Source organism: Callorhinus ursinus, unplaced genomic scaffold (assembly GCF_003265705.2).
Source record: "Callorhinus ursinus isolate GAN/ISIS: 27379988/994484 unplaced genomic scaffold, GSC_fseal_2.0 scaffold4, whole genome shotgun sequence".
Taxonomy (NCBI): domain Eukaryota; kingdom Metazoa; phylum Chordata; class Mammalia; order Carnivora; family Otariidae; genus Callorhinus; species Callorhinus ursinus.
In genome coordinates, this window is record NW_027397066.1 from 88,923,751 (window position 1) to 88,943,269 (window position 19,519).

Consider the following 19,519-nt stretch of genomic DNA (forward strand, 5'->3'; position numbering starts at 1 on the left):
TAAAATAAAATAAAATAAAATAAAATAAAATAAAATAAAATAAAATAAAATAAATCTCCTTGACGAAAGAGTGAGAATGAAAAGATTAGACTTCTCACTTTGAACATTAATTCTTTCAAAAGGGCTCCAACTTGAGGGTTGAGAGCTGCACCTTTGCCCTCTGCCTGCGACTACTCAAGGACATAAAACAGAGGGAACGTGATGCAAATTGCTCAGTGTGTAAAAACCACCCGTACTTCCTTTGGTTAATAGATCCCTTTTTATGGGTCAATAATCGGCTCCATTTTGAGTTCTTTCATTATTTCTTTTTGGAAAAAAAAAGTCAAGCCTATAGAAAACTCTAAAGAACAGTATATTACCTAGATTCATCAGTTGCTCACATTTGTCATATTGTCTCTCTCTCTCTCCCTGTGTGTATATATATATATATATAAACGCACATGTAAACATTTCTACATATATACATCCTATGTATATATAAACACACATATACAAACGTTTCTCTTATATATGGACATTTCTTTATTTCTTAACCATTTAAAGGTGTGAATATCATGACATTTTCCCCCAGATACATCAGCACATGTCCCCTAAGAACAAAGCCATTTTCCTAGATAATCAAAACACCATTACCACAGACAAGTAATAAAATATTGTTATAATATTATCTAGTATGTAGTCCTTATTCAAGTTTTCCCAATTAAAAATATTCTTTATAACTCTTTAAAACAAATCTAGGATCGTCTCAGATATCATTCATTATATCTAGTGGTCATGCGTCTGTAGTCAAATTTAATCTAGAACAGTCCTGCAACCCCGCTTTTGATTTTTGTCTTCATGACAAAGACATTGTGAGAGTCCAGGCCAACGTTTTGGACTCGGCTTGCTACTAGATCCAGGTGAGACCTTTTGGTAAGAATACTATCCAGGTGACAGTGTCTTCCTTTGGATCACATCAGGAGGCTTTTAATGTCAGTTTGATGTTAAGCTCGGTCACTTGTTTAAAGTGTTTTATGTCGATGCTTACCAACTATAGTCTTTGAAAGCGTTCTCTGCCCTTGTGCACAAAATCTGTGAAGTTTTTGCATCTGACTACGTAGAAAAATCTTACGTCTTGAGTCTCTATTTATCCCATATCCAAACTATGATTAGTTTGTGTCAAACAGGTTTATTTTGTTTATTTTTCAACTGAGGAATGATGAATTACTGATTTACTGATGACTTTAGTAATATGTGACTCTCCGAAAATTGAAAGCTGCTTGAAGAAGACCACAAACAACAAAATGTTTGTCTGAACTGCTGGGAAAACTGAAAGGGTGCTTGGTCATTTCTCTCTCTCTCCTCTGTCTCTGTCTCTCTGATTCCTCTTATCTAAGACCATCTCATTCTATTTCCCTATCGGTTGTTTCAGTTACAAGTTATTCTGTAAAGAGTAAGACACACAGAAGAAAGGACTTGTAGAGAACATTTAAACTCAAATCTCTCTTTTTCACCATAGCTGGTGAATATTTTGTATCTTTGACAGAATTTTCTGTCCACTTCCTAAGAACTTTGTCAAAATAACTTTTCTGCCAATATAAGCCCCTGGAGCAATCTACCATGCATTGCTTTGTGCTCTGGGGAATGGCTGACCTTGGTTAGAAATTAATTTATTACTTCCTGTTTCCTTTACATCTCCCACTTCCCTCCCCACCTCCTTGCTCTAATAATGACATATAAAGTTAATGAGCACTGGTAATTAAGAGGACATTTTAGAACAAGTGAGTTGGGTATTCAATGCCCATGACCTAAACTTTACTTGGAGAAAGGATAGCTGAATAATTAGAAGATGGGATTCCAAATCAGAAGCCGAGGTGTCTTTTCTGCCAGTGATTTGTATAGCTTTGGCTGGATCGCTCTACCTCTCTGTATTTTATTTTGTCCATCAGCTAAATAGGACTTATAATAATTTCTCTTAAGAGTTTTTGAGTGGCCACAGATGAAAGCCACAATATGGTAGCAATATAACTTTTAATTTGAGAACTAGGCAGTATGAATATTTTTACTAATTATAAAATCCAATATATTTTCCTTGGTTCACTTTTATACTTTTACCTACTCAAATCAACAAAAGCCACAACTTAAATCTTTTTAATTAAATAGCTTAAAATAATAAGGGAAATTTAAAATAGTTTATTTTTAATTTCTTATAGAGTGTCCAAGTTCAGCCTCAGAAAATTTTAAAGTTATAAGTAACCTCTTATTTTATAAGTAATCAATTAAAGGAATGTTTAAAAATGTAAATAAATACCTCACTGATATGAGGAATTCTTAATCTCAGGAAACAAACTGAGTGTTACTGGAGTGGTTGGGGGTGGGAGGGATGGGGTGGCTGGGTGATAGACATTGGGGAGGGTATGTGCTACGGTGAGCGCTGTGAATTGTGCAAGACTGTTGAATCACAGATCTGTACTTCTGAAACAAATAACGCAACATATTTTAAGAAAAAAGAAAAAGAAGAAGATAACAGGAGAGGAAGAAAAGGGGAGTATGTCAGAGGGGGAGACGAACCATGAGAGATGATGGACTCTGAAAAACAAACTGAGGGTTCTAGAGGGGAGGGGGGAGGGGGATGGGTTATCCTGGTGATGGGTATTGAGGAGGGCACGTTCTGCATGGAGCACTGGGTGTTATGAACAAACAATGAATCATGGAACACTGCACCAAAAACTAATGATGTAATATATGGTGATTAACATAACAATAAAAAAATTTAAAAAAATGTAAATAAATAAGAGGAAAAACAAATCAGAACTCTATCATCATTAAGATGGGACCATTGTCAACACCTCGGGTATATCCTTGCAGAAGGGATCATCTAGGCATCTCCTTTTATAACCTGATTTTTCTTTTCATTTATTAATCTATTTTGAACATCTTTCTGGTTCATCCAAAGCCACTGTAACAGATGCTACTGTGACTACCCAGATTCCCCTTCCGGCCTGGAAGACATATCAGATACCCAGCTGTCCGCTACTGGCCAAAGCCCTCAGCCCTCAGCTCTACTTAGAACTGCAGGATGAAGGTATTCACCTTGCCCAAGGGCACACCTCTCTGCATGAGCTGCTGGGCTGCTGGCTTCCAGCAACTGGAAGATTCAAGGAGATAAAGGCCAGGCTCCCTTACCCTAACCGTAGACAATTCTGTCTAGAAGTCCAGTGCACTATCCATTGCGCAACACAGCCAGGTCCTTGACCGTAGACAGTTCTGAAGGGCTATTCCAGCTTCAGAATTCCCTGAGGTGTAGGTTGAGGCCTTCACTTGGGACCACACAGCAGCCCCAATTCTCCCTCCAGTCCTGCCCAACCCATTATTTCTCTTCCAGAGGCGTGATCCCAAGAGCATTATCTCAGTGTTTTCTTTCAGGGAACCCAATCTATAACAGTTGTTATTGGGGGTGGTCTGAAAAAGTTTGGAGCTGGATCATTCCCCTATCTCACTGTGGCTGTGGGGTGGAGCATAGATAACCCATGGCCCAAGGAAGCAGAGCATTCTTAAGGCTTTCACTGATGGTGAACGAGGATGTGACATTGGTGAAAGAAAATGCACCAGCTAGTGAAATGTATCATGTGTTAATAATAAATATGGGAGAAATAACAGAAGACCAGTGAAATTGGGTGGCTATGGCTAAGCTCAACTGATACTTTGGAAAAAGATAATAAAAGGTTGAGAAGATTATTTGACAGTTAAAGAGTGATTGCCAGAGGGCTTCCTTGGTAGCTTATAAAGTACTCCAATCTTCGATAGCCAAAGGCTACAGAAAGCTAAAGACCAAGACCAGGACTTAATCATAAAATTTACAGAACACTACAGAATGTTTAATTCTCAACTGTGGCAGGTAGGCTAAGGAAGAATGGGTCCCTAACACCTGGATTGAGGATGTTTGGGTTGATGATCTCTAAAAATCTTGGATCTTAGATTCCTTTGAACTCTGAAATAGTAGAAGGAGACTACTCTTCACTCTTCAAGGTGAGCACTGCCTCCTCGTTTAAAGATGCTGCAGAAGCCTTTCTCCTGTAAGAAATCTGTTCCTTCCTTGGGATCTATCCCCACTTCCTGGTCACCAGGAGCATAAGGGTGAAGTTACAACATAACCTGGCTAGGGACATTCTGAGTCTGATAAAGGAGGAAAGGGACTGTACCCCAAAGGAGCTGTAGAACCTTTCTAATAGCTACCATCAGAAGCTGGGAGAGTATACAGGAAACTGGTTTCTGAGCATGCTGGGTGGGGTGGGGGATGGGGTGGGGTCATGAAACCTAAAGTTGAGTAAGTACTGATTTGAGGGTACTTTCCAGGATACGGGATTTAACACTCTGACAAGGACACTGAGTGATGGTGTAAATGTGCCGTGAGGTGGGCTCCTAGAATTAAGGAAAAAGAAAGGGTCCACACTGAGACAGAAATGGCACAACTGCTGCAGCAGATGGTAGAAGGAGAGATTAAAGGGATCAGAAAAGTGGGCATGTTACAGCATATCTACTATGTAAGATGACTATATTCCATGGGCGAGTCCGGAGGATTTACCGCTTACCAAAACAATAAGGAATGTATTGGTGAGAGGGCACCCATCACCACTAAAAAATTCAGTGGTGGCTCTCCCATCTAAGGTGAGGCTCATGGTAGAAGGTGCTTACCAAACTGGGATGAGGCTAAGTGGCAGTGCTTAACCATCAGAGGCCAAGTACTGAGTGACAAGGCCAAAGCGTATTCAGGGCGGTCTGCCCCACAGAAAGTTTATATACTTGGCTAATAGAACATAGTATTCCTAGGGACAGAGTAATTGAGCAGCCAAGAAGGGTGCTACTTAAGCTGTTCAATCAAAAGAAATCAAGGGTGGATGATAAGGCAGCTGAAGGCAGTCACCTTAACAGTCACAATCTCTTGTCTACTTTTCTAGCCCTGAGAAATCTGACTGAGGGAGGTGCCATTCCTAGGACGAAGGATTCCACAGTACTATGACAAGTATACATGGTAATGGTTACCTGGTTTTCCTGCAAAGAGACCTATGGCCATTTACTTTGGTGACGACATGACTAGGGAAAGGGGAGTACCCAATCACAGGGTCAAAGTTAACCCAGAGATCTGAAGCATCATCATGATGGCATATGGAAGCCACGTAATAAATATAATCCTGACCCAGCTCTGGCAGATCATGGGTCCACTGGGTACATGGACCCACCCAATGGTCATATCCCTGTCCCCAAACGTACCACAGGAAAAGATATACTTGGTATTTGGCACAATCCTCATATTGGTTCCCTCACTTTTGGAATGAGGCCAATCAGAGTGGGAAGGCCAAATGGATGCTCTGAACCTTGTAACCCACTCCCCACTCCCAACCAAAATAAGAAATCGAAAACAAAATCATATCCCAGCCACCTTTATAGTTTAAAGGATGCTGAGGTGGTAAGCCCCATGATATCTTTATTTAATTCATTGGTCTGACCTTTGAAAAAAAACAGATGGATACTAGAAGATGACAGGGGCCTATTGTAAACTCAACTGTGTAGAAGCCACAATTATAGATGGTGTACCAGATGTGGTATCTTTGCTCCAGCAGATTAACAAGGCCTCAAGTACACGGTGTGTGTCCATTGATCTGGCACATATGTGCTTTTCCATCTCCATAAGGAAAGGGGATAAAAACCTTCACATCCATCTGGAACAGACAACAGATTACACTTACAATCTTGACCTAAGACTATATTAACTCCCCTGTGCTCTATTACAATATAGTCTGAGGAGTCTTGAATGGCTGGTCGTTCTGCCAAACGTCCCACTGTTCCACTAGAGTGATGACATCATGCTAATCACATCAATGAGCAAGAAGTGGCTGGACTTTTGGTGAGACATAGGCCCTCCAGAGGGTGAGAATAAACCTTACAAAGATTCAGAGGTGTCTACGTTAGTTAAGTGTTGGAGGATCCAGTGGTCTGGGCATGGGGAGAAATCCCCTAATTGTCTCCAAAAAAAGAACGAATGATTACATCTTGCGCCTTTCATCACAGAACACTTCACGGGCCTTTTGGGGTTCTGAAGGTAGCATATTACATACCTGCAAACACAGCTCTGATGCATATGTCAGATGATACAGAGGCTCCTGGTTCTAAGTAGAAATCAAGATGAGTTCTGTGGCAGGTCCAGGCTGTGGTGCAAGTGACCCTGCCACTTAGGTCTTACAATCCAGGAGGCCCTATGGTTTTAGAGATGTCATGGTGGGAAGGGTCACCGTGTGGAGTTTATGACAGGCCCTAGTGGAAGAATCACACATAGGCCCCTGGATTTCTAGAGCAGGAGTATGCCATCTGTAGCAGAGAATTATACACCTTTTGAAAAACAGCTCTCAGTATTGTGCCTGGTAGAGATGGAGTGCTTGACCATAGGACACCAAGTGATCAGGCCACTAGAACAGTTCATCTTGAGCTGGGTCCTTTCAGGCCACCAAGTGATAGGTCGCATGCGCCCAGTGCAAACCATCACATAATGCAAGTGGCACATCCAGGATCAAGCATGAGTAGTGCTGGAGAACACAAGCAAGCTGCACAGGGCTAGCCGAGGCCCCGGGTCATCCACCACTGTTCTCCTCCCTTCCTCCATAATGGTCCTTTTCCTGCAGCTCACATTTATGGTGTCTCTGGGGGTACTTTATGATGAACAGAGGAGGAAAAAGTCCTCTTTGGATCATGGATATGTCAGCCTCATATGTGCAAACTGGAAAGGGATGGCAGCTGGACTACCAGTCATTCAAGGATGGCAGAAAATTCTCCCAGTGGCAAACATAATGGTGGTGCACCTGGTCACCCAATTTGTGGGGAGAGTAGCCTGAGGTTAGAAGATACACAGACTCGTATGTAGCAGCAAATAGCTTAGGTAGCTGGTCAAGATCCCAGAAGAAAGACTGGAAGATAGGAGACAAGGAGCAGAGGCATGTGGATTGATGTGGGAATGAGCATGCAGTGTGAAGACCTTCAGCTTGCATGTATGAATGCCCACCAGAAAATACTCACCACGGAAGAGAAACTAACAACTAAGTAGGCAGAATGACTTGACCAATTGATATCAGCCAGTGTCCGTCATCACCTGATGCTGGCACAATGAATGCATGAACAGAAGAGTCATGGAGGCTAAGAATGGAAAGGAGGAGTGAGCAAGCAAGAATAAGGCTCTGAGGAGAGAAGGCTGGAGGAGAAAATGTTCCCCAGCCAAGCGAGCAGCCTTAGAGAGATGTTAGAAATGAAATGTCTATTGAACTGAGCTGAACTGAACTGAAATTTATGAAGTGTTTTGCTGTGGACCTGGGGTAGGATTAGGGATTCCTACACAACAATCTCACCAACCAAAGACAGTATGGCCCTTGTTACCAAATGTCCAAGCTGTCTGTAACAGAGACCCACTCTGAATCCTGGCTGTAGCACCAGTAACTTTGGCAAGTTGGCCCCTCGCTTCTTCTACCCTAGACAGGGCATCTTGACTGGAAGAGACATGTGTTTGGAATACGGTTTTGCCTTCAGGACCTAGTCACTACCATATTCTGGAAGCTTACAATGTGATCCACTTCTACAGGATCCCAAGTAACATCACATTATACCAAGGAACCCACTTTTACAGTCATATTACATACTGCACTAGCCCGAAGGTGGTAGTCTGGTAGAATGATGGAACAAATTCAAATCACAGCTGATGTGTCTGCTTGGAGGTGCTTTTGAGGATGGAAACCATCTTTGAGGGTACCATGTTCACCATAAATCAACAAACTTAAATGAGGAGGGTCTCAGTAGGTCAAATACATGAATCTAGGAACAAATGAGTGGAAATAGGAGTGGTGCTGCTTACCATCACTCGCCATTACACCCTGGGGATTTTATGCTTCCTGTCCTCTCAGCTCTGAGCTATTCAGGTGTAGAGATCCTGCTTCCCAAGAGAGGAACACTTCTGGCCAGAGGACACATCACCCTGTTGTGTAGCCAATCTGATGCTCAATGAGACTTTCCTTGAACACCCTTATGAACTTATACACTTGAGTCGATTTCTATCTTCCTTCATTTTTTACTCTGCTCGGCACTTATCACCATGTGAATTATATTGCTTATTTATTTGTTTACTTGCATGTTGTCTTTCCCTCTCCTTCCCTAGAATGGAACTTCCAGGAGGTCAGAGACATTGACTTGTTCTCCACTGAGTCATCAGTGCTTACCCTGAAGGCACTCAATAAATATTTGCTAAATGAATGACCCTACAGTGGAATTTTCTGTGGGTTGGTAGTATTCAGTTGTACGTATGCATGATTGTTTATTTAATCAGTCACTTGTTGCTGGGCAGCTCATTTTCCTCACATTCTTTCTCCACTGAAACAGTGGCAAAATCTTCATGTATATCCTCTACTTTTCCTTAAGACGAATTCCAAGTAGTACAGACGGCTGGCACATTAGGTAGCGCTCCTAGTTTTCCAGGCTTTTGATATATGATGCCTCATGGTTTGTTTAGAAAGTATTATTATACATGCAATTCAGATTTAGCTCTCCTCTTGTCAGGCTTTCTCAACTCCATATAAAACCATATTGTGCCCTGACACCTGTCAACATTTTATATAAGAAATCCATCCATATTCAGAATGGTTTATTTTTCTTTGCCTTTGCTGAAGATTGTGTGAGGGTCCCTAAACCAAATCCAAACTCAATCCCACAGAGATGCTTCATAAATCCAATGAGCCATTCCAGGCCTCCCATTTCATTTCTCTCTCAGGTACTCTTGGCTGGGGGAGGTCTTTTTTGCTCCAGCCCTCTCTCCACAGAGCCACATCCCTGCCTACTCATGTCTTCTTCCTCTTCCATGCCTTTAATCCCCCCCCAAGCTTAATTTCCGCCCCCACTTTATCATGTAGAGAGCTGTCCACTCTCTTATGAAAAGAAAGTCTCTCCTGTGTAGAGACTCAGGAGTCTGCCTTCTGTAAGTCTCAGCAAGTTTGTGTCTCTTCCTAGAGAGAAGTTCTCAGACTGTAATGCATAAAAGAAAACATTCCTTTTGGGGTTTTGTTCTGTTTTTTCTTTCCTTAAGTTACTCCCCCAGAGCCCAGAAGGCCTAATTCCAACATTCTGTCACTATTTGTATTGTGCAATCCCACTTGGAATTGTGTGTTACGTGTATTTGATGAATGTGTTTGGTACACTTGGGCTTCCCCCAGAAGTATTTTCTTCCTGCCATTCCCCCATTTGTCTCCCTTCTTTTTGTCTCAGGTTCTGAGCTTCAGAGGTGAAAGATCTGGATTGGAGTCCCATTTCCACCTCTTACTAACTGTGAATTTAAACATGACACTTTATTTTTCTGGGTCATTGTTTCCTCATTTGTAAAACAGTGCCTACTGTCATAAAGCGTAAATGAAATAGCACAGTGGCCGAGGAAATGCTCAACAAATGTTAATTGTTATTATTCTACTCTTCCACATGGCATTTCTGCTCTTTATACAGCTTCTTGGGCATTCATTGTCTTCTTTTTCTTTATGCTATTCCATTCCTTAGTTTCCCTAATTTCTTTATCCTTCACCTTCCCTCCATAGGAACCTCTGATAAGATTAAGTCTTCTGAAACCTGCCCTCCCTGTCTTCACTTCTCAAAAGGTTCTTTCCTCCTGTCTTCACTCTCTTGTTTAGCTTTAGCTTTCGGAAATATTTTTCTTTGCCTTCCCGCCATCATAGTCTGAACTGTATCTTTATTTTTCTCTGTTGTTTATGTTTAAATTCCTACTCACCACCTCTTTCTTCTCTTCCAGTCTTCCCTCCATGCCTTTGGGCACTTTCGCTATTTCTCCTTTTTACTTGTCCTTCACCTCTGGCTCAGTGATGCTATTCTGTTATGCATACACACTGCCTTTATCTCTGTAGAGATTACATCCAATTCTCTTTTTATAGAGAAATAACATTTATTCAGTCATTCATTCATTGAGTCAATGTTATTGAGAGTATCTTTAAGGTGCTGGATTGGGTCTTTGGAAGATAGAAATAAAAGTCACAGTCTCTGCCCTTAAAGAGCTCAAAGTCTAGTGGTTAAAGGGATGACAAAAAAATCCAATTTGGGTGGCAAGTCTATGAAAGGGGCACTGCAGGGTGGATTAAGAAGGGGCAATTAGTGGAAACTGAGGTGGGAGGAAGAGGTATAAAGGAAAGCATTTCACAGATGTTAACATCAGAGTTGAGTTTTGAAGCCTGAGTAGGAATAAGTCAGGAGAAGTGGCGGTATGAATATGTTAGAGAGTGCAGATTCTGGGTAAAGGGGCAAAGATTTGTCTTTGCGTGGAGTCTAATCATTTACAACTGAATCACTTCACTATTCAGTGCATTCAGATGATTTCTTAAACCATAGCTACAGGATGTCCTTTTTTGACTGCATTCCCCATCAAGAGTGGAAGGTTCATGAATGAAAAGAACTTCTGGTTTGATGATCCTATATTCTTTTTTGATAAAGCCCCATATCATATCTGTCTTTGCCCTCTGCTACACCAAATCTAAATTAGTTTATAATTTTTTAATCTACTGTTTCATTCATGAAGCCAATAACAATGTCGTTTGTCAGTATAGAGGTTCCACAAAAAGTTAAAAATAGAACTATCCTACGACCCAGTAATTGCACTACGAGGTATTTGTCCAAAGGATACGAATATAGTGATTCAAAGGGGCACCTGCACCCCAAAGTTTATAGCAGCAGTGTCCACAATAGCCAAACTGTGGAAAAATCCCAGATGTCCATCCACAGATGAATGGATAAAAAAGATGTGGTATACACACACACACACACACACACACACACACACACTGGAATACTACTCAGCCATCAAAAAGAATGGAATCTTGCCATTTGCAATGACGTGGATGGAACTAGAGGGTTTTATGCTGAGCACAATAAGTCAGTCAGAGAAAGACAAATACCATATGATTTCACTCATATGTGGAATTTAAGAAACAAAACAGATGAACATAGGGGAAGGGAAGGAAAAATAAAATAAGATAAAAACAGGGAGGCAAACCATCAGAGACTCCTAACCATAGGAAACAAACTGAGGGTTGCTGAAGGGGAGGTGGGTGGGGGGATGGGGTAACTGGGTGATGGGCATTAAGGAGGGCACTTGAAGTAATGAGCACTGGGTGTTATATGCAACTGATGAATCACTACATTCTACCTCTGAAACTAATAATACATGATATGTTAATTAACTTGAATTTAAATAAGAATTTTTTAAAAAGAAAAAAATGTTGTTTGTGTTGGTCTGCTAACTAGAATAACCACCCAAATTCTGGCATCTTTTCTCCTGATATGTTTGCTAAATTTTGCACAAGGTCTTCACTCTTAGTAGTTTTCCTTAATGCAGGTAACTGTGCCCCATGGGTTTGTTCATTGGTAATCAGACTCCCATCTTATGGTCTCTTGGCTTCATAATGAAACTGCCTTCAAAGAGGTCCTATCTGCATGGATCCAAATGTTGGTTATTGTTGTTGTTGAGCCCTCCTTCCCCTACTCCTTCCTATTTTGCCCTCTCTTGTCACAGCCCAACTGACAACAGAAGCTTGGAGCTCAGTGAATAATAAGGTGAGCCAGAACACATAGGACTGAGACTTGGAAAAGAGACATAGCCACTGGGGTGAGATAGGCCCTTGATACAGACCCAGCTGAAAGCAACTGGAGGAATTCTAGTGATAAGGGCAGAGCATGGTATTTAAGGTATTCTGTGTTTAGAGGACACAGTGATAGATGATGGTAAGCCATCCAGGTAGGTGGGAAATCTGGCTGGCATTTTTATGGTCTTTGCTTTGAAATTACACATGAATTGAGAAAGAGTTGAAATATCTTTAATATGAAGTCAGCAACCATGAATGTGGTCTATGTTTCTATTTACTCGATCTTCTATATTTTAATAAAATTTTAATATTTTTTTCCATGAAAATGTCTTGTGCATTCACTGTAAGATCGAGTCCCAGATATATTACAGTTTGGCTATTATTGTGAGTGATTCTTATTTTCTAGTTGGTTATTGCTGGGATAGAAAACACTATTGACTTCTCTAAGTTGATCTTGAATTAAGGCAAACTTGCTGAACTCTCACTAGTTTTAATAGTTTTGTAAATGCTGTTGGTTTTTCTATGCAGATAATCATATTGTCAGCAACAAATGTCTATTTAGTATCTTTTAATCCAATGTTTGTATATCAGTTATCAATTGGAACAAACAAATTATTCCAAAATTTAGCAGCTCAAAACAATCAGACATTTATCAGCACACGGTCTCTGAGGTCGGGACTCCAGGAATCTGACTTAGTGTCAGAAACTCCTCAGCATGACTTCACCTTATTCTATTTATTAGAGCAACTCGCTAAATCCAGCCTGAACTCAAGAGTGGAGAAATTAGGGCCCACTTTTTGAGGATTTATGGACATTTTTTAAACCACCACATCTTACAATTTGCTTTTCTTCTTGTCTTCCACTTGGAAATTGTTATTGGTGAGGACACTAATAAAAGGTTAAGTAGGGCAGGGATCATGAGAACTTTGTTTTGTTCCAGACCTTAAAGGAACTGAGCATTTTTAGGGCTTCTCCATCAACAACCATGTTGCCCTCCGTCTTCTGGTAGAAGTCTACATCAGATTAGAGCAGTTCCCTTCTAGTGCTGGCTCCTGAGACGATTATATTATCATAAAGTAAATATTAAACTTCATGAAATACTTTTGCATTCAGAGATTTTTTTTCTCTTCTTTATTTTTCTTTTGTTTTCTCTTTTAAGATAGGTTTTCTGATATTACACGTATTCCTGAGATAAACCTCACGTGGGTTTGTTTTTCAATACATTATTAGGTTCCCGTAGAAAGTAATTTATATAGGATTTTCCCACCTGCATTCATAGGTTAAACAGGCCTGTACTTTCTTTCTTGTGCTGTCCATACTGGTTTTAGAATCAATGTTTTTTTTTTTTTTTTTTTTTTAATAAGCCTCCTAAAATGAATTGGTCAGCTTTCTTCCCTTTCTATTCTCTTCAACTTAGAAGTTTTGTAGCATGCAGGGGCTCAATTTTGCCTCATTCTGATGTCAAGTCTCCACCCCAAAGTAAACATGGGAATATATGGTACATATTTGTTTCCTCAATGTGTGTGCTCCATCTTTCCCCATGAATAATCATAAATATCCCTGTCCTTTTTTAAAAAATTTATTTATTTGTTTATTTCAGAGAGAGAGAGTGAGAGAGCAAGCGATATGCCTCTGTTGGAGGCTAGCCTTCTTTTCCTTTCCATGCCTCCATCCACCTACACCTGGTTTGGTTTACTTGCTCCTCTAGCCCCTGACCTACTGTTTCATCTCCAGTTCATGGTCTGGGCCTTCATTGCTGGCTCTGTGTTGCTTATATAGCATGGAGCCAAAATTTATACTATGTGGCTCAGATGTGTAATTAATGGTAGCTACTTTATTTTTCAGAACTGACTCAGACTTCCTCATGAACACTTCATGGATAATGACAGAGGTGGAGAAGGGCATTATAAGGGTATGTGGTGGTACCAAAATTTGCCAAATGTAAAAATGTATCAGAGTAGCTTATAGACTAATGCAATCTCATTTTGAAGGAATCTCCTTCTCTCTCCTTCTTAGGTTCCAAGATGACTCCCTGGGTTCAAAGGAAACTTAATTGTATGCGTGGCGATGAGGAGAAGGGAAGGCAGCTGCTTACCTGCATGCCCATCGACCTGACAGAACACATAGCTGAGGAGGCATCGAAGAACCAGAGAAGAGCCCACACACCTGCACCTAAACCAGTCAGTTCCTCTGGTCACTACAAAGACACACCACACTGGATGCCTTCTTGGGGAAGTGGGCATGGGAGTGGGGAATTTTTGAAAAGAAGACAAATGGCCCTGATAGGAACTGTGGACCCTGAATTTGACTGAATATTCATCCAAAAGACAATGAACAAAGCTGAATAAAACTTTTAAACTGAGAGACACTGAACTCACTCTAATTAAGAGGTGTATTTGTTTCCTCTCCTACCCAGTCATATTTAGCTCGAAAGCAAGATCAGTTACAGAAACAAAGAATGGTCCGCTTTTTACACATTTAAGTGTACTGGATACAAAATCTGACCCTACTATATTTAGACTAACAGGTTTTTGGCTTCTTTATCTTGGAACCTCATCCATTGGCTGACCTCCTGTCACCTGGTCTTCCCCCATCCCAGCCCCTTCCTGGTTCTGCTCCAGACAAATGGGTTTTAAGTAGAAGGCTACAGTCTAGTTTTGGCTGTACTGCTGGCTAGCTGTATGGCTGTTCTATCTCTGAATTTTCTCATCCATAAAATGCGAAGGCTAAAAGGAACCTGAAAGTCTTGCCAGCTCTATGATTTTTTCCCCCCACAATCTTGCCCCGATCCCAGCACTTCTTCTCAACAGGTGTATTTAAACTGGGCGGAAAGGCAGACTTTCCTAATCAGTTATTCCATTTTATTTGCTCCCTTCATTGATTTCTCTGCTGATTTGATTTGGAACAGGTCACGCTGAGTCTGCAAAGTGCCAACAGTGGTCAGCGTCTGCTTGGAGTCTAGCTGCTCCATACGGCACGCTGCTCCTCTCACCTGACTCTCTTCCCCACCTCTTTGGGAAAAATCCTACTGGCATTTCATACCTGTCAAGTTCTACATCAGACAGCCTGTGTGACTCTAAATGCAGGCTTTCAAAATCAAAAGCACCAAAGCAGAGAGTCTGTTTGGATCAGGAAAGGGATAGTGCTCTTTTCTGATAACACTGTTTCCCCAACAAAACATGAATTTGAACAAATGAATCTACAGAATCACTGGTGCCGGGTGAATTCTTCTTTTCTTTTTTGGTGCCTGGTAGGGTTAGTTCCCATCTTCCAAAGCCAGAGCCCTAATGAGCTCCAGGGGGACAGAAGTCTGTCAATCACAAGGTACTTTTCCAGTAGAGTCATCTCTGCCCCATCAGAGAACCACAAGGCATGAAATAATTAGAAAGCCCAAAGTAACTGCTCTGTTTTACAAGAGCAAAATCCGTATGCGGATCATTTACATAAACTTGTCACTTCCCATTACAGTTCTAATGTAGGCTGGGTAATAATCACAGGCGCGCTGGGGGAGGGGAGGTCAAGGTAGGCTGTGCGTCCACATTGGAAGCGCAAGGTACGCATGTGCTGTGCCTTCCGCCACCCCCCACCTTTGTGGACTCCTGAATCAATGTAAAGTATCTTTTCTTTTCAATTAAATAAGAACTGTTCGTGCTGCTATGGCAGCAGACCCTGTGCTTAAGAGAAGAAAAAAAGCTTTTGCATCAAGCTATTGTTAGGGGAGAATTCACTTTGAGGAGCATTTCAAAGCTGATCCGATTGCGGGAAAGAATCATGTTAAATATTTGCTATGAAATATTTATAAGAAGAGCACAAGAGCAGTTGACAAAGTTGCCTGGGAAAATAAGCATTTCTCCTCATTTGGAAATTTTAGATTGGGGGTTGAAATGCTCTAGGGGGAATTTATATAAGTGCAAATGCATGTGTGATGTGTGTTCACAAACGTGCGCGGGCACACACACATACACGCACCCTCACACACATGGTTGAATGGGTTGATAGGATTTAGGCCAATCTGCATCTGAATGCAGTTTCCCAAATACGGCAGCAATAAGAGGTCACTGAGGACTGTCTTGATAATTGTGTTTGAAGAAGGACTGCACTCATTCCAACAGAGCAAAACGCCCGGACTTACCCAGGCAGCCAGGAGACATAGCAGACGCCATCTTCTGGGTGCTCTCCTCACATCCACGCCCCGGCAAAGGAACTCTTGGAAGGGAGAGCTTTCCCTGAAGCCCGCCTTTTATTCCATCCGCATAATGCTAACGAAGTCCAAGTATATGCACTGTAAAGGGAAACAGAGGATTTGTTGGAAGCCAGAATATATGCTTGTAGAGGACAGTGTTTCCGCCTGCGTGGCTGGTGGATTTTTCAAAAATATTTAGCACCCAAACCCTGCCCACCTGAACATACAATGATGTAATAAAAAGGGATGAATGATGTATTGACTTACATCGTTATAAAAAGCTCTGCACCAACTATGTATACTTTCAATATCCATGGGGCTCTTCTCTCCATTGGGAAGAGAGAAATGAAAATATTCTGTCTTATTCAGTGTGTCCAATAAATAAATCACGTACTTAACACTTAGCATTTACCACCTGAGCTTTGCCATCATTTTATGTAGCATTTTATATGACTAAGAAACTAGTGTAGGGGAATATGATTAGTGTAAGTAACTGAGTAGCTAACTAGGGGCATATATACACTGTTACTGACGCTTAGTTTAACCTATGCATTCTATAGAGAATTTTACTGTGGACCAATTTTATTAGTCAGCAAACTCATCACAAGATTCTGGCCAAAAGAGCAAGCGCTCTGAGCTGACCAGTTGTAATAATCTCTGCAGTATTTGACTTTGTCAGAGAGGGCCAAGATTACCTAGTGGCTAGGCGGGCAGAGGGAAGATGCACAGGCGTGGTAGGGGTCTGAACCACAGCCTGCCTGTTTCATATCTGAGAGATCACCAAGTGGGAAAGCATTGTGGATGGATTTAAATCAGCTTTTTTCTCCATGCCCCCTCCCTTGCACACAACAAAAGTCTAAATCCCTTTTCAGTCCAGATTGCCCCATTTCCCTGCATGGGCCAGGCAGATTGGAAACATGTTTGTCATTCAGCTTTTCTCCGGGCTAATCAGGAGACACTGCGGTGGTGGGATTTCTGCCTTTCATCTATGGAGCAGCCACGCAGAGGCCACTGGGCCCGCTCGAGAGCTGGGCTGCCTGTCATCTCTGCAGACAGATATAAAAATATTGTTAACCACGAGCCTAAGCAGAGGGTTTAACAGGGATTTGAATCTAAAATGTGATACTCCACATAGACCAACTTGATTTGGTCCAACAGAGCCGAACCCCTTATTCTGTTCTAACAAAGTGTGTCACATAATGGGGGAGATTTTGATGGGATTTACGACGTCTCTGTTTCAGGCCTGCGGCTGAATACATCTGCACCGTGAATGAATGTTGCTGCTTCCAGGGCTGTCCTGAGGAGAGGCCCCCGCCAACCTACCTCCCAAGTCAAGGTCTTATTGACAGGACAGCTTTCAAGTTCACCAAGGCGTTGTCCTGAGCCTGCAGTGGGAGCTGGGCTAGGCAAGTGTGCAGGAAGGATGGTTCCACGCAGAGCCTCAGCTAGTGTCAGAGGTCTCTTGGCACACAGCGAATCCCACCCCTCCTCTAGGGGGAATCTCAAGGGACTTTGAACCTGAAGATTCTGGAGAATAGCTATCTGTAAAGACAATGGATACCAAACATGAGGAGATAGTATACAGTGGTGGTAAGAGCCCAAGAGGGCTTGTTTTCACTCTTGGCTTCTCCACTCACCATGGGAGCTTGTACTCCCTACAGTTTGGTTTTCTCATCTATAAATTGGAAATAGCCATAGTATCTTCTCCCTGGAGTTGTGGCAAGGAGTCCAGGAGATAGTGCATGTTAAGCACTCAATCTAGCCCGTAATAAATGCTTAATCTGTAATGTTGTCAGCTGCTGCTCACAGGTCCATGGCAGTTAAGGATGGTTTGGGATCTTATCTCCACCACATGCTAGCTTATCCTTAGCTGTTGCTGTCTGGAAAAGCAATGACCAACATTCTCTGTTGTAAACCTTAATGACTCAATGACATCCAGTCATACCCATCCATCAAGAGACCACCTGAGAAAGTCCTATATTTTAGGCATAAGCAAAATCTAGAAAATAATATAATGAACACATATGGTTGCCCCACGGAGCTTGACACATTTTAATACTTTGCCTGTAGTTACTCAGATCTTTTTGTAAGAAATGAGACATTAAGGATTTGGTTGAGTTACCCAGTACCCTCCTTGAGCCCGTTCTTCTTCCTACCTTCCCATCTCTGCTCCACAATAAGCTCTATCCTGAATTTGAGCTTTAATTATTTCCAGACACATTTTAAAATTTAAAGAAGCTATAATAATAGCTATAGATATTCATAAATAATACTGGGTCTTGTTTTGTACATTTTGGTTTTTATATAAATGGCTCATTGAACATATAAAATCTACCACTGACTTTTTACATTCAAGATTACGTTTTTATATTTATTCATGCTTATCTATTTCTATAAATCAAAATGGGTAGATTTTTTACTACAGTATAGACGTCCATCGAATGAGATTTATTTATTTTTTCATTCTCTTGCTGGTAGACATTTAGGTTACTTCCAGTTTTCCATTCTTAAAGGATTCCACAATGAACATTCATCTGTACATGTTCTTGCATGTATATGTGAGTGCTCGTCTATGGCGTATATTTAGGAGAATTACTAGGTCCTTAGAGGTGTATATCTTCATCTTCATTAGATATCACCAAATTGCTTTTAATACTCTCAGGATACGAGAGTTTGCAGAGGCATTTAAATAGAAGGGAACAGATCAAATAGTGTTTACTAGCCCAACTTTCTTTGAGTTTCCAGGAACTGATTTAGGAGGTGATATTGCTGCTGTCTTATCAGTAGCTATGGAGTGCAAGTTATTTTTTTTTTCTTCCCAGGTCTAATTAACCCCTCTCTACCATGATCCTGGTATAGCCATTGTTGATAATAGAATGTGCCTGGAGAAAACCAGACACTCAACATGGGTCAAAAGGTTAGGAAACAAATAGTCTCCTGGAGTCCTTAAATACTCTTCTTCCTGAGAAGCCCCACTAAAGTGAAGCTCCTAAAAATAAAGCAACCAAACTGGAAAGGGTTCATTAAAGAATTTCAGGTCTCTAGACGAACAGGGCACAAATACAGAGGCCAACGGGGTAGACAGGAGTGGACGGGCAACACAGCATCCTGGACATGATTTTTAGTCACAATCATGACAGAGCTTATTACTGTGCTGTAGGGGATAACACTGTCCAGAAACCTGGTGGGTTAGTTAAGATTTAAAAGATGGTTGAACTGTAAATAAAATACCAGTCCAGAAATGATTTTGTATAATTACACTAGCAAGGAAGGAAATGATTTTATTTCAGTTCTCTGTAAAGTTATCATGGGAATAGAAAATTAACAAGAAGATAGAGATATGGACCATTTGTTCCCAGTTCTTTTGGGAGGGAGCAAATCCCTGTGTAGATGATAAAATGGGGGGTGCGCATGTAGATGCTACATGCACACAATGCCAAAGACAAATAAACTGATTTTTGCAGTACTTGCTATTTTAAATCACAAGTGCCATTACTTCCCTTCATTATGACACCTAATTGTAAGTTGACTGTACTAGGAAATGAACTATAGTTAATTTGACCATCAGCTAGTGAGCAAACTGAAGCTGGAAAGGGCAGGTTGCTGGCATTAATTAGAGACTTCTGTTTGGCTTTTAGATTCTTATCTATTTGACCTTGTGCCTTCTATAATCTGGCAGGAGGTCTTCTGG

General features: G+C 41.2%; 1 long non-coding RNA gene across 1 annotated transcript in view; it reads right to left on the minus strand.

Annotated features, from left to right (window-relative positions):
• LOC141372487 (uncharacterized) overlaps positions 1 to 15,992 on the minus strand; it is a 19,483-nt gene extending 3,491 nt beyond the window's left edge. Inside the window, exon 1 of the long non-coding RNA XR_012377751.1 lies at positions 15,778 to 15,992. This is a non-coding gene — a long non-coding RNA (uncharacterized lncRNA). The remainder of the gene's footprint in view (positions 1 to 15,777) is intronic.
• Between the last annotated feature and the right edge of the window lie 3,527 nt (positions 15,993 to 19,519).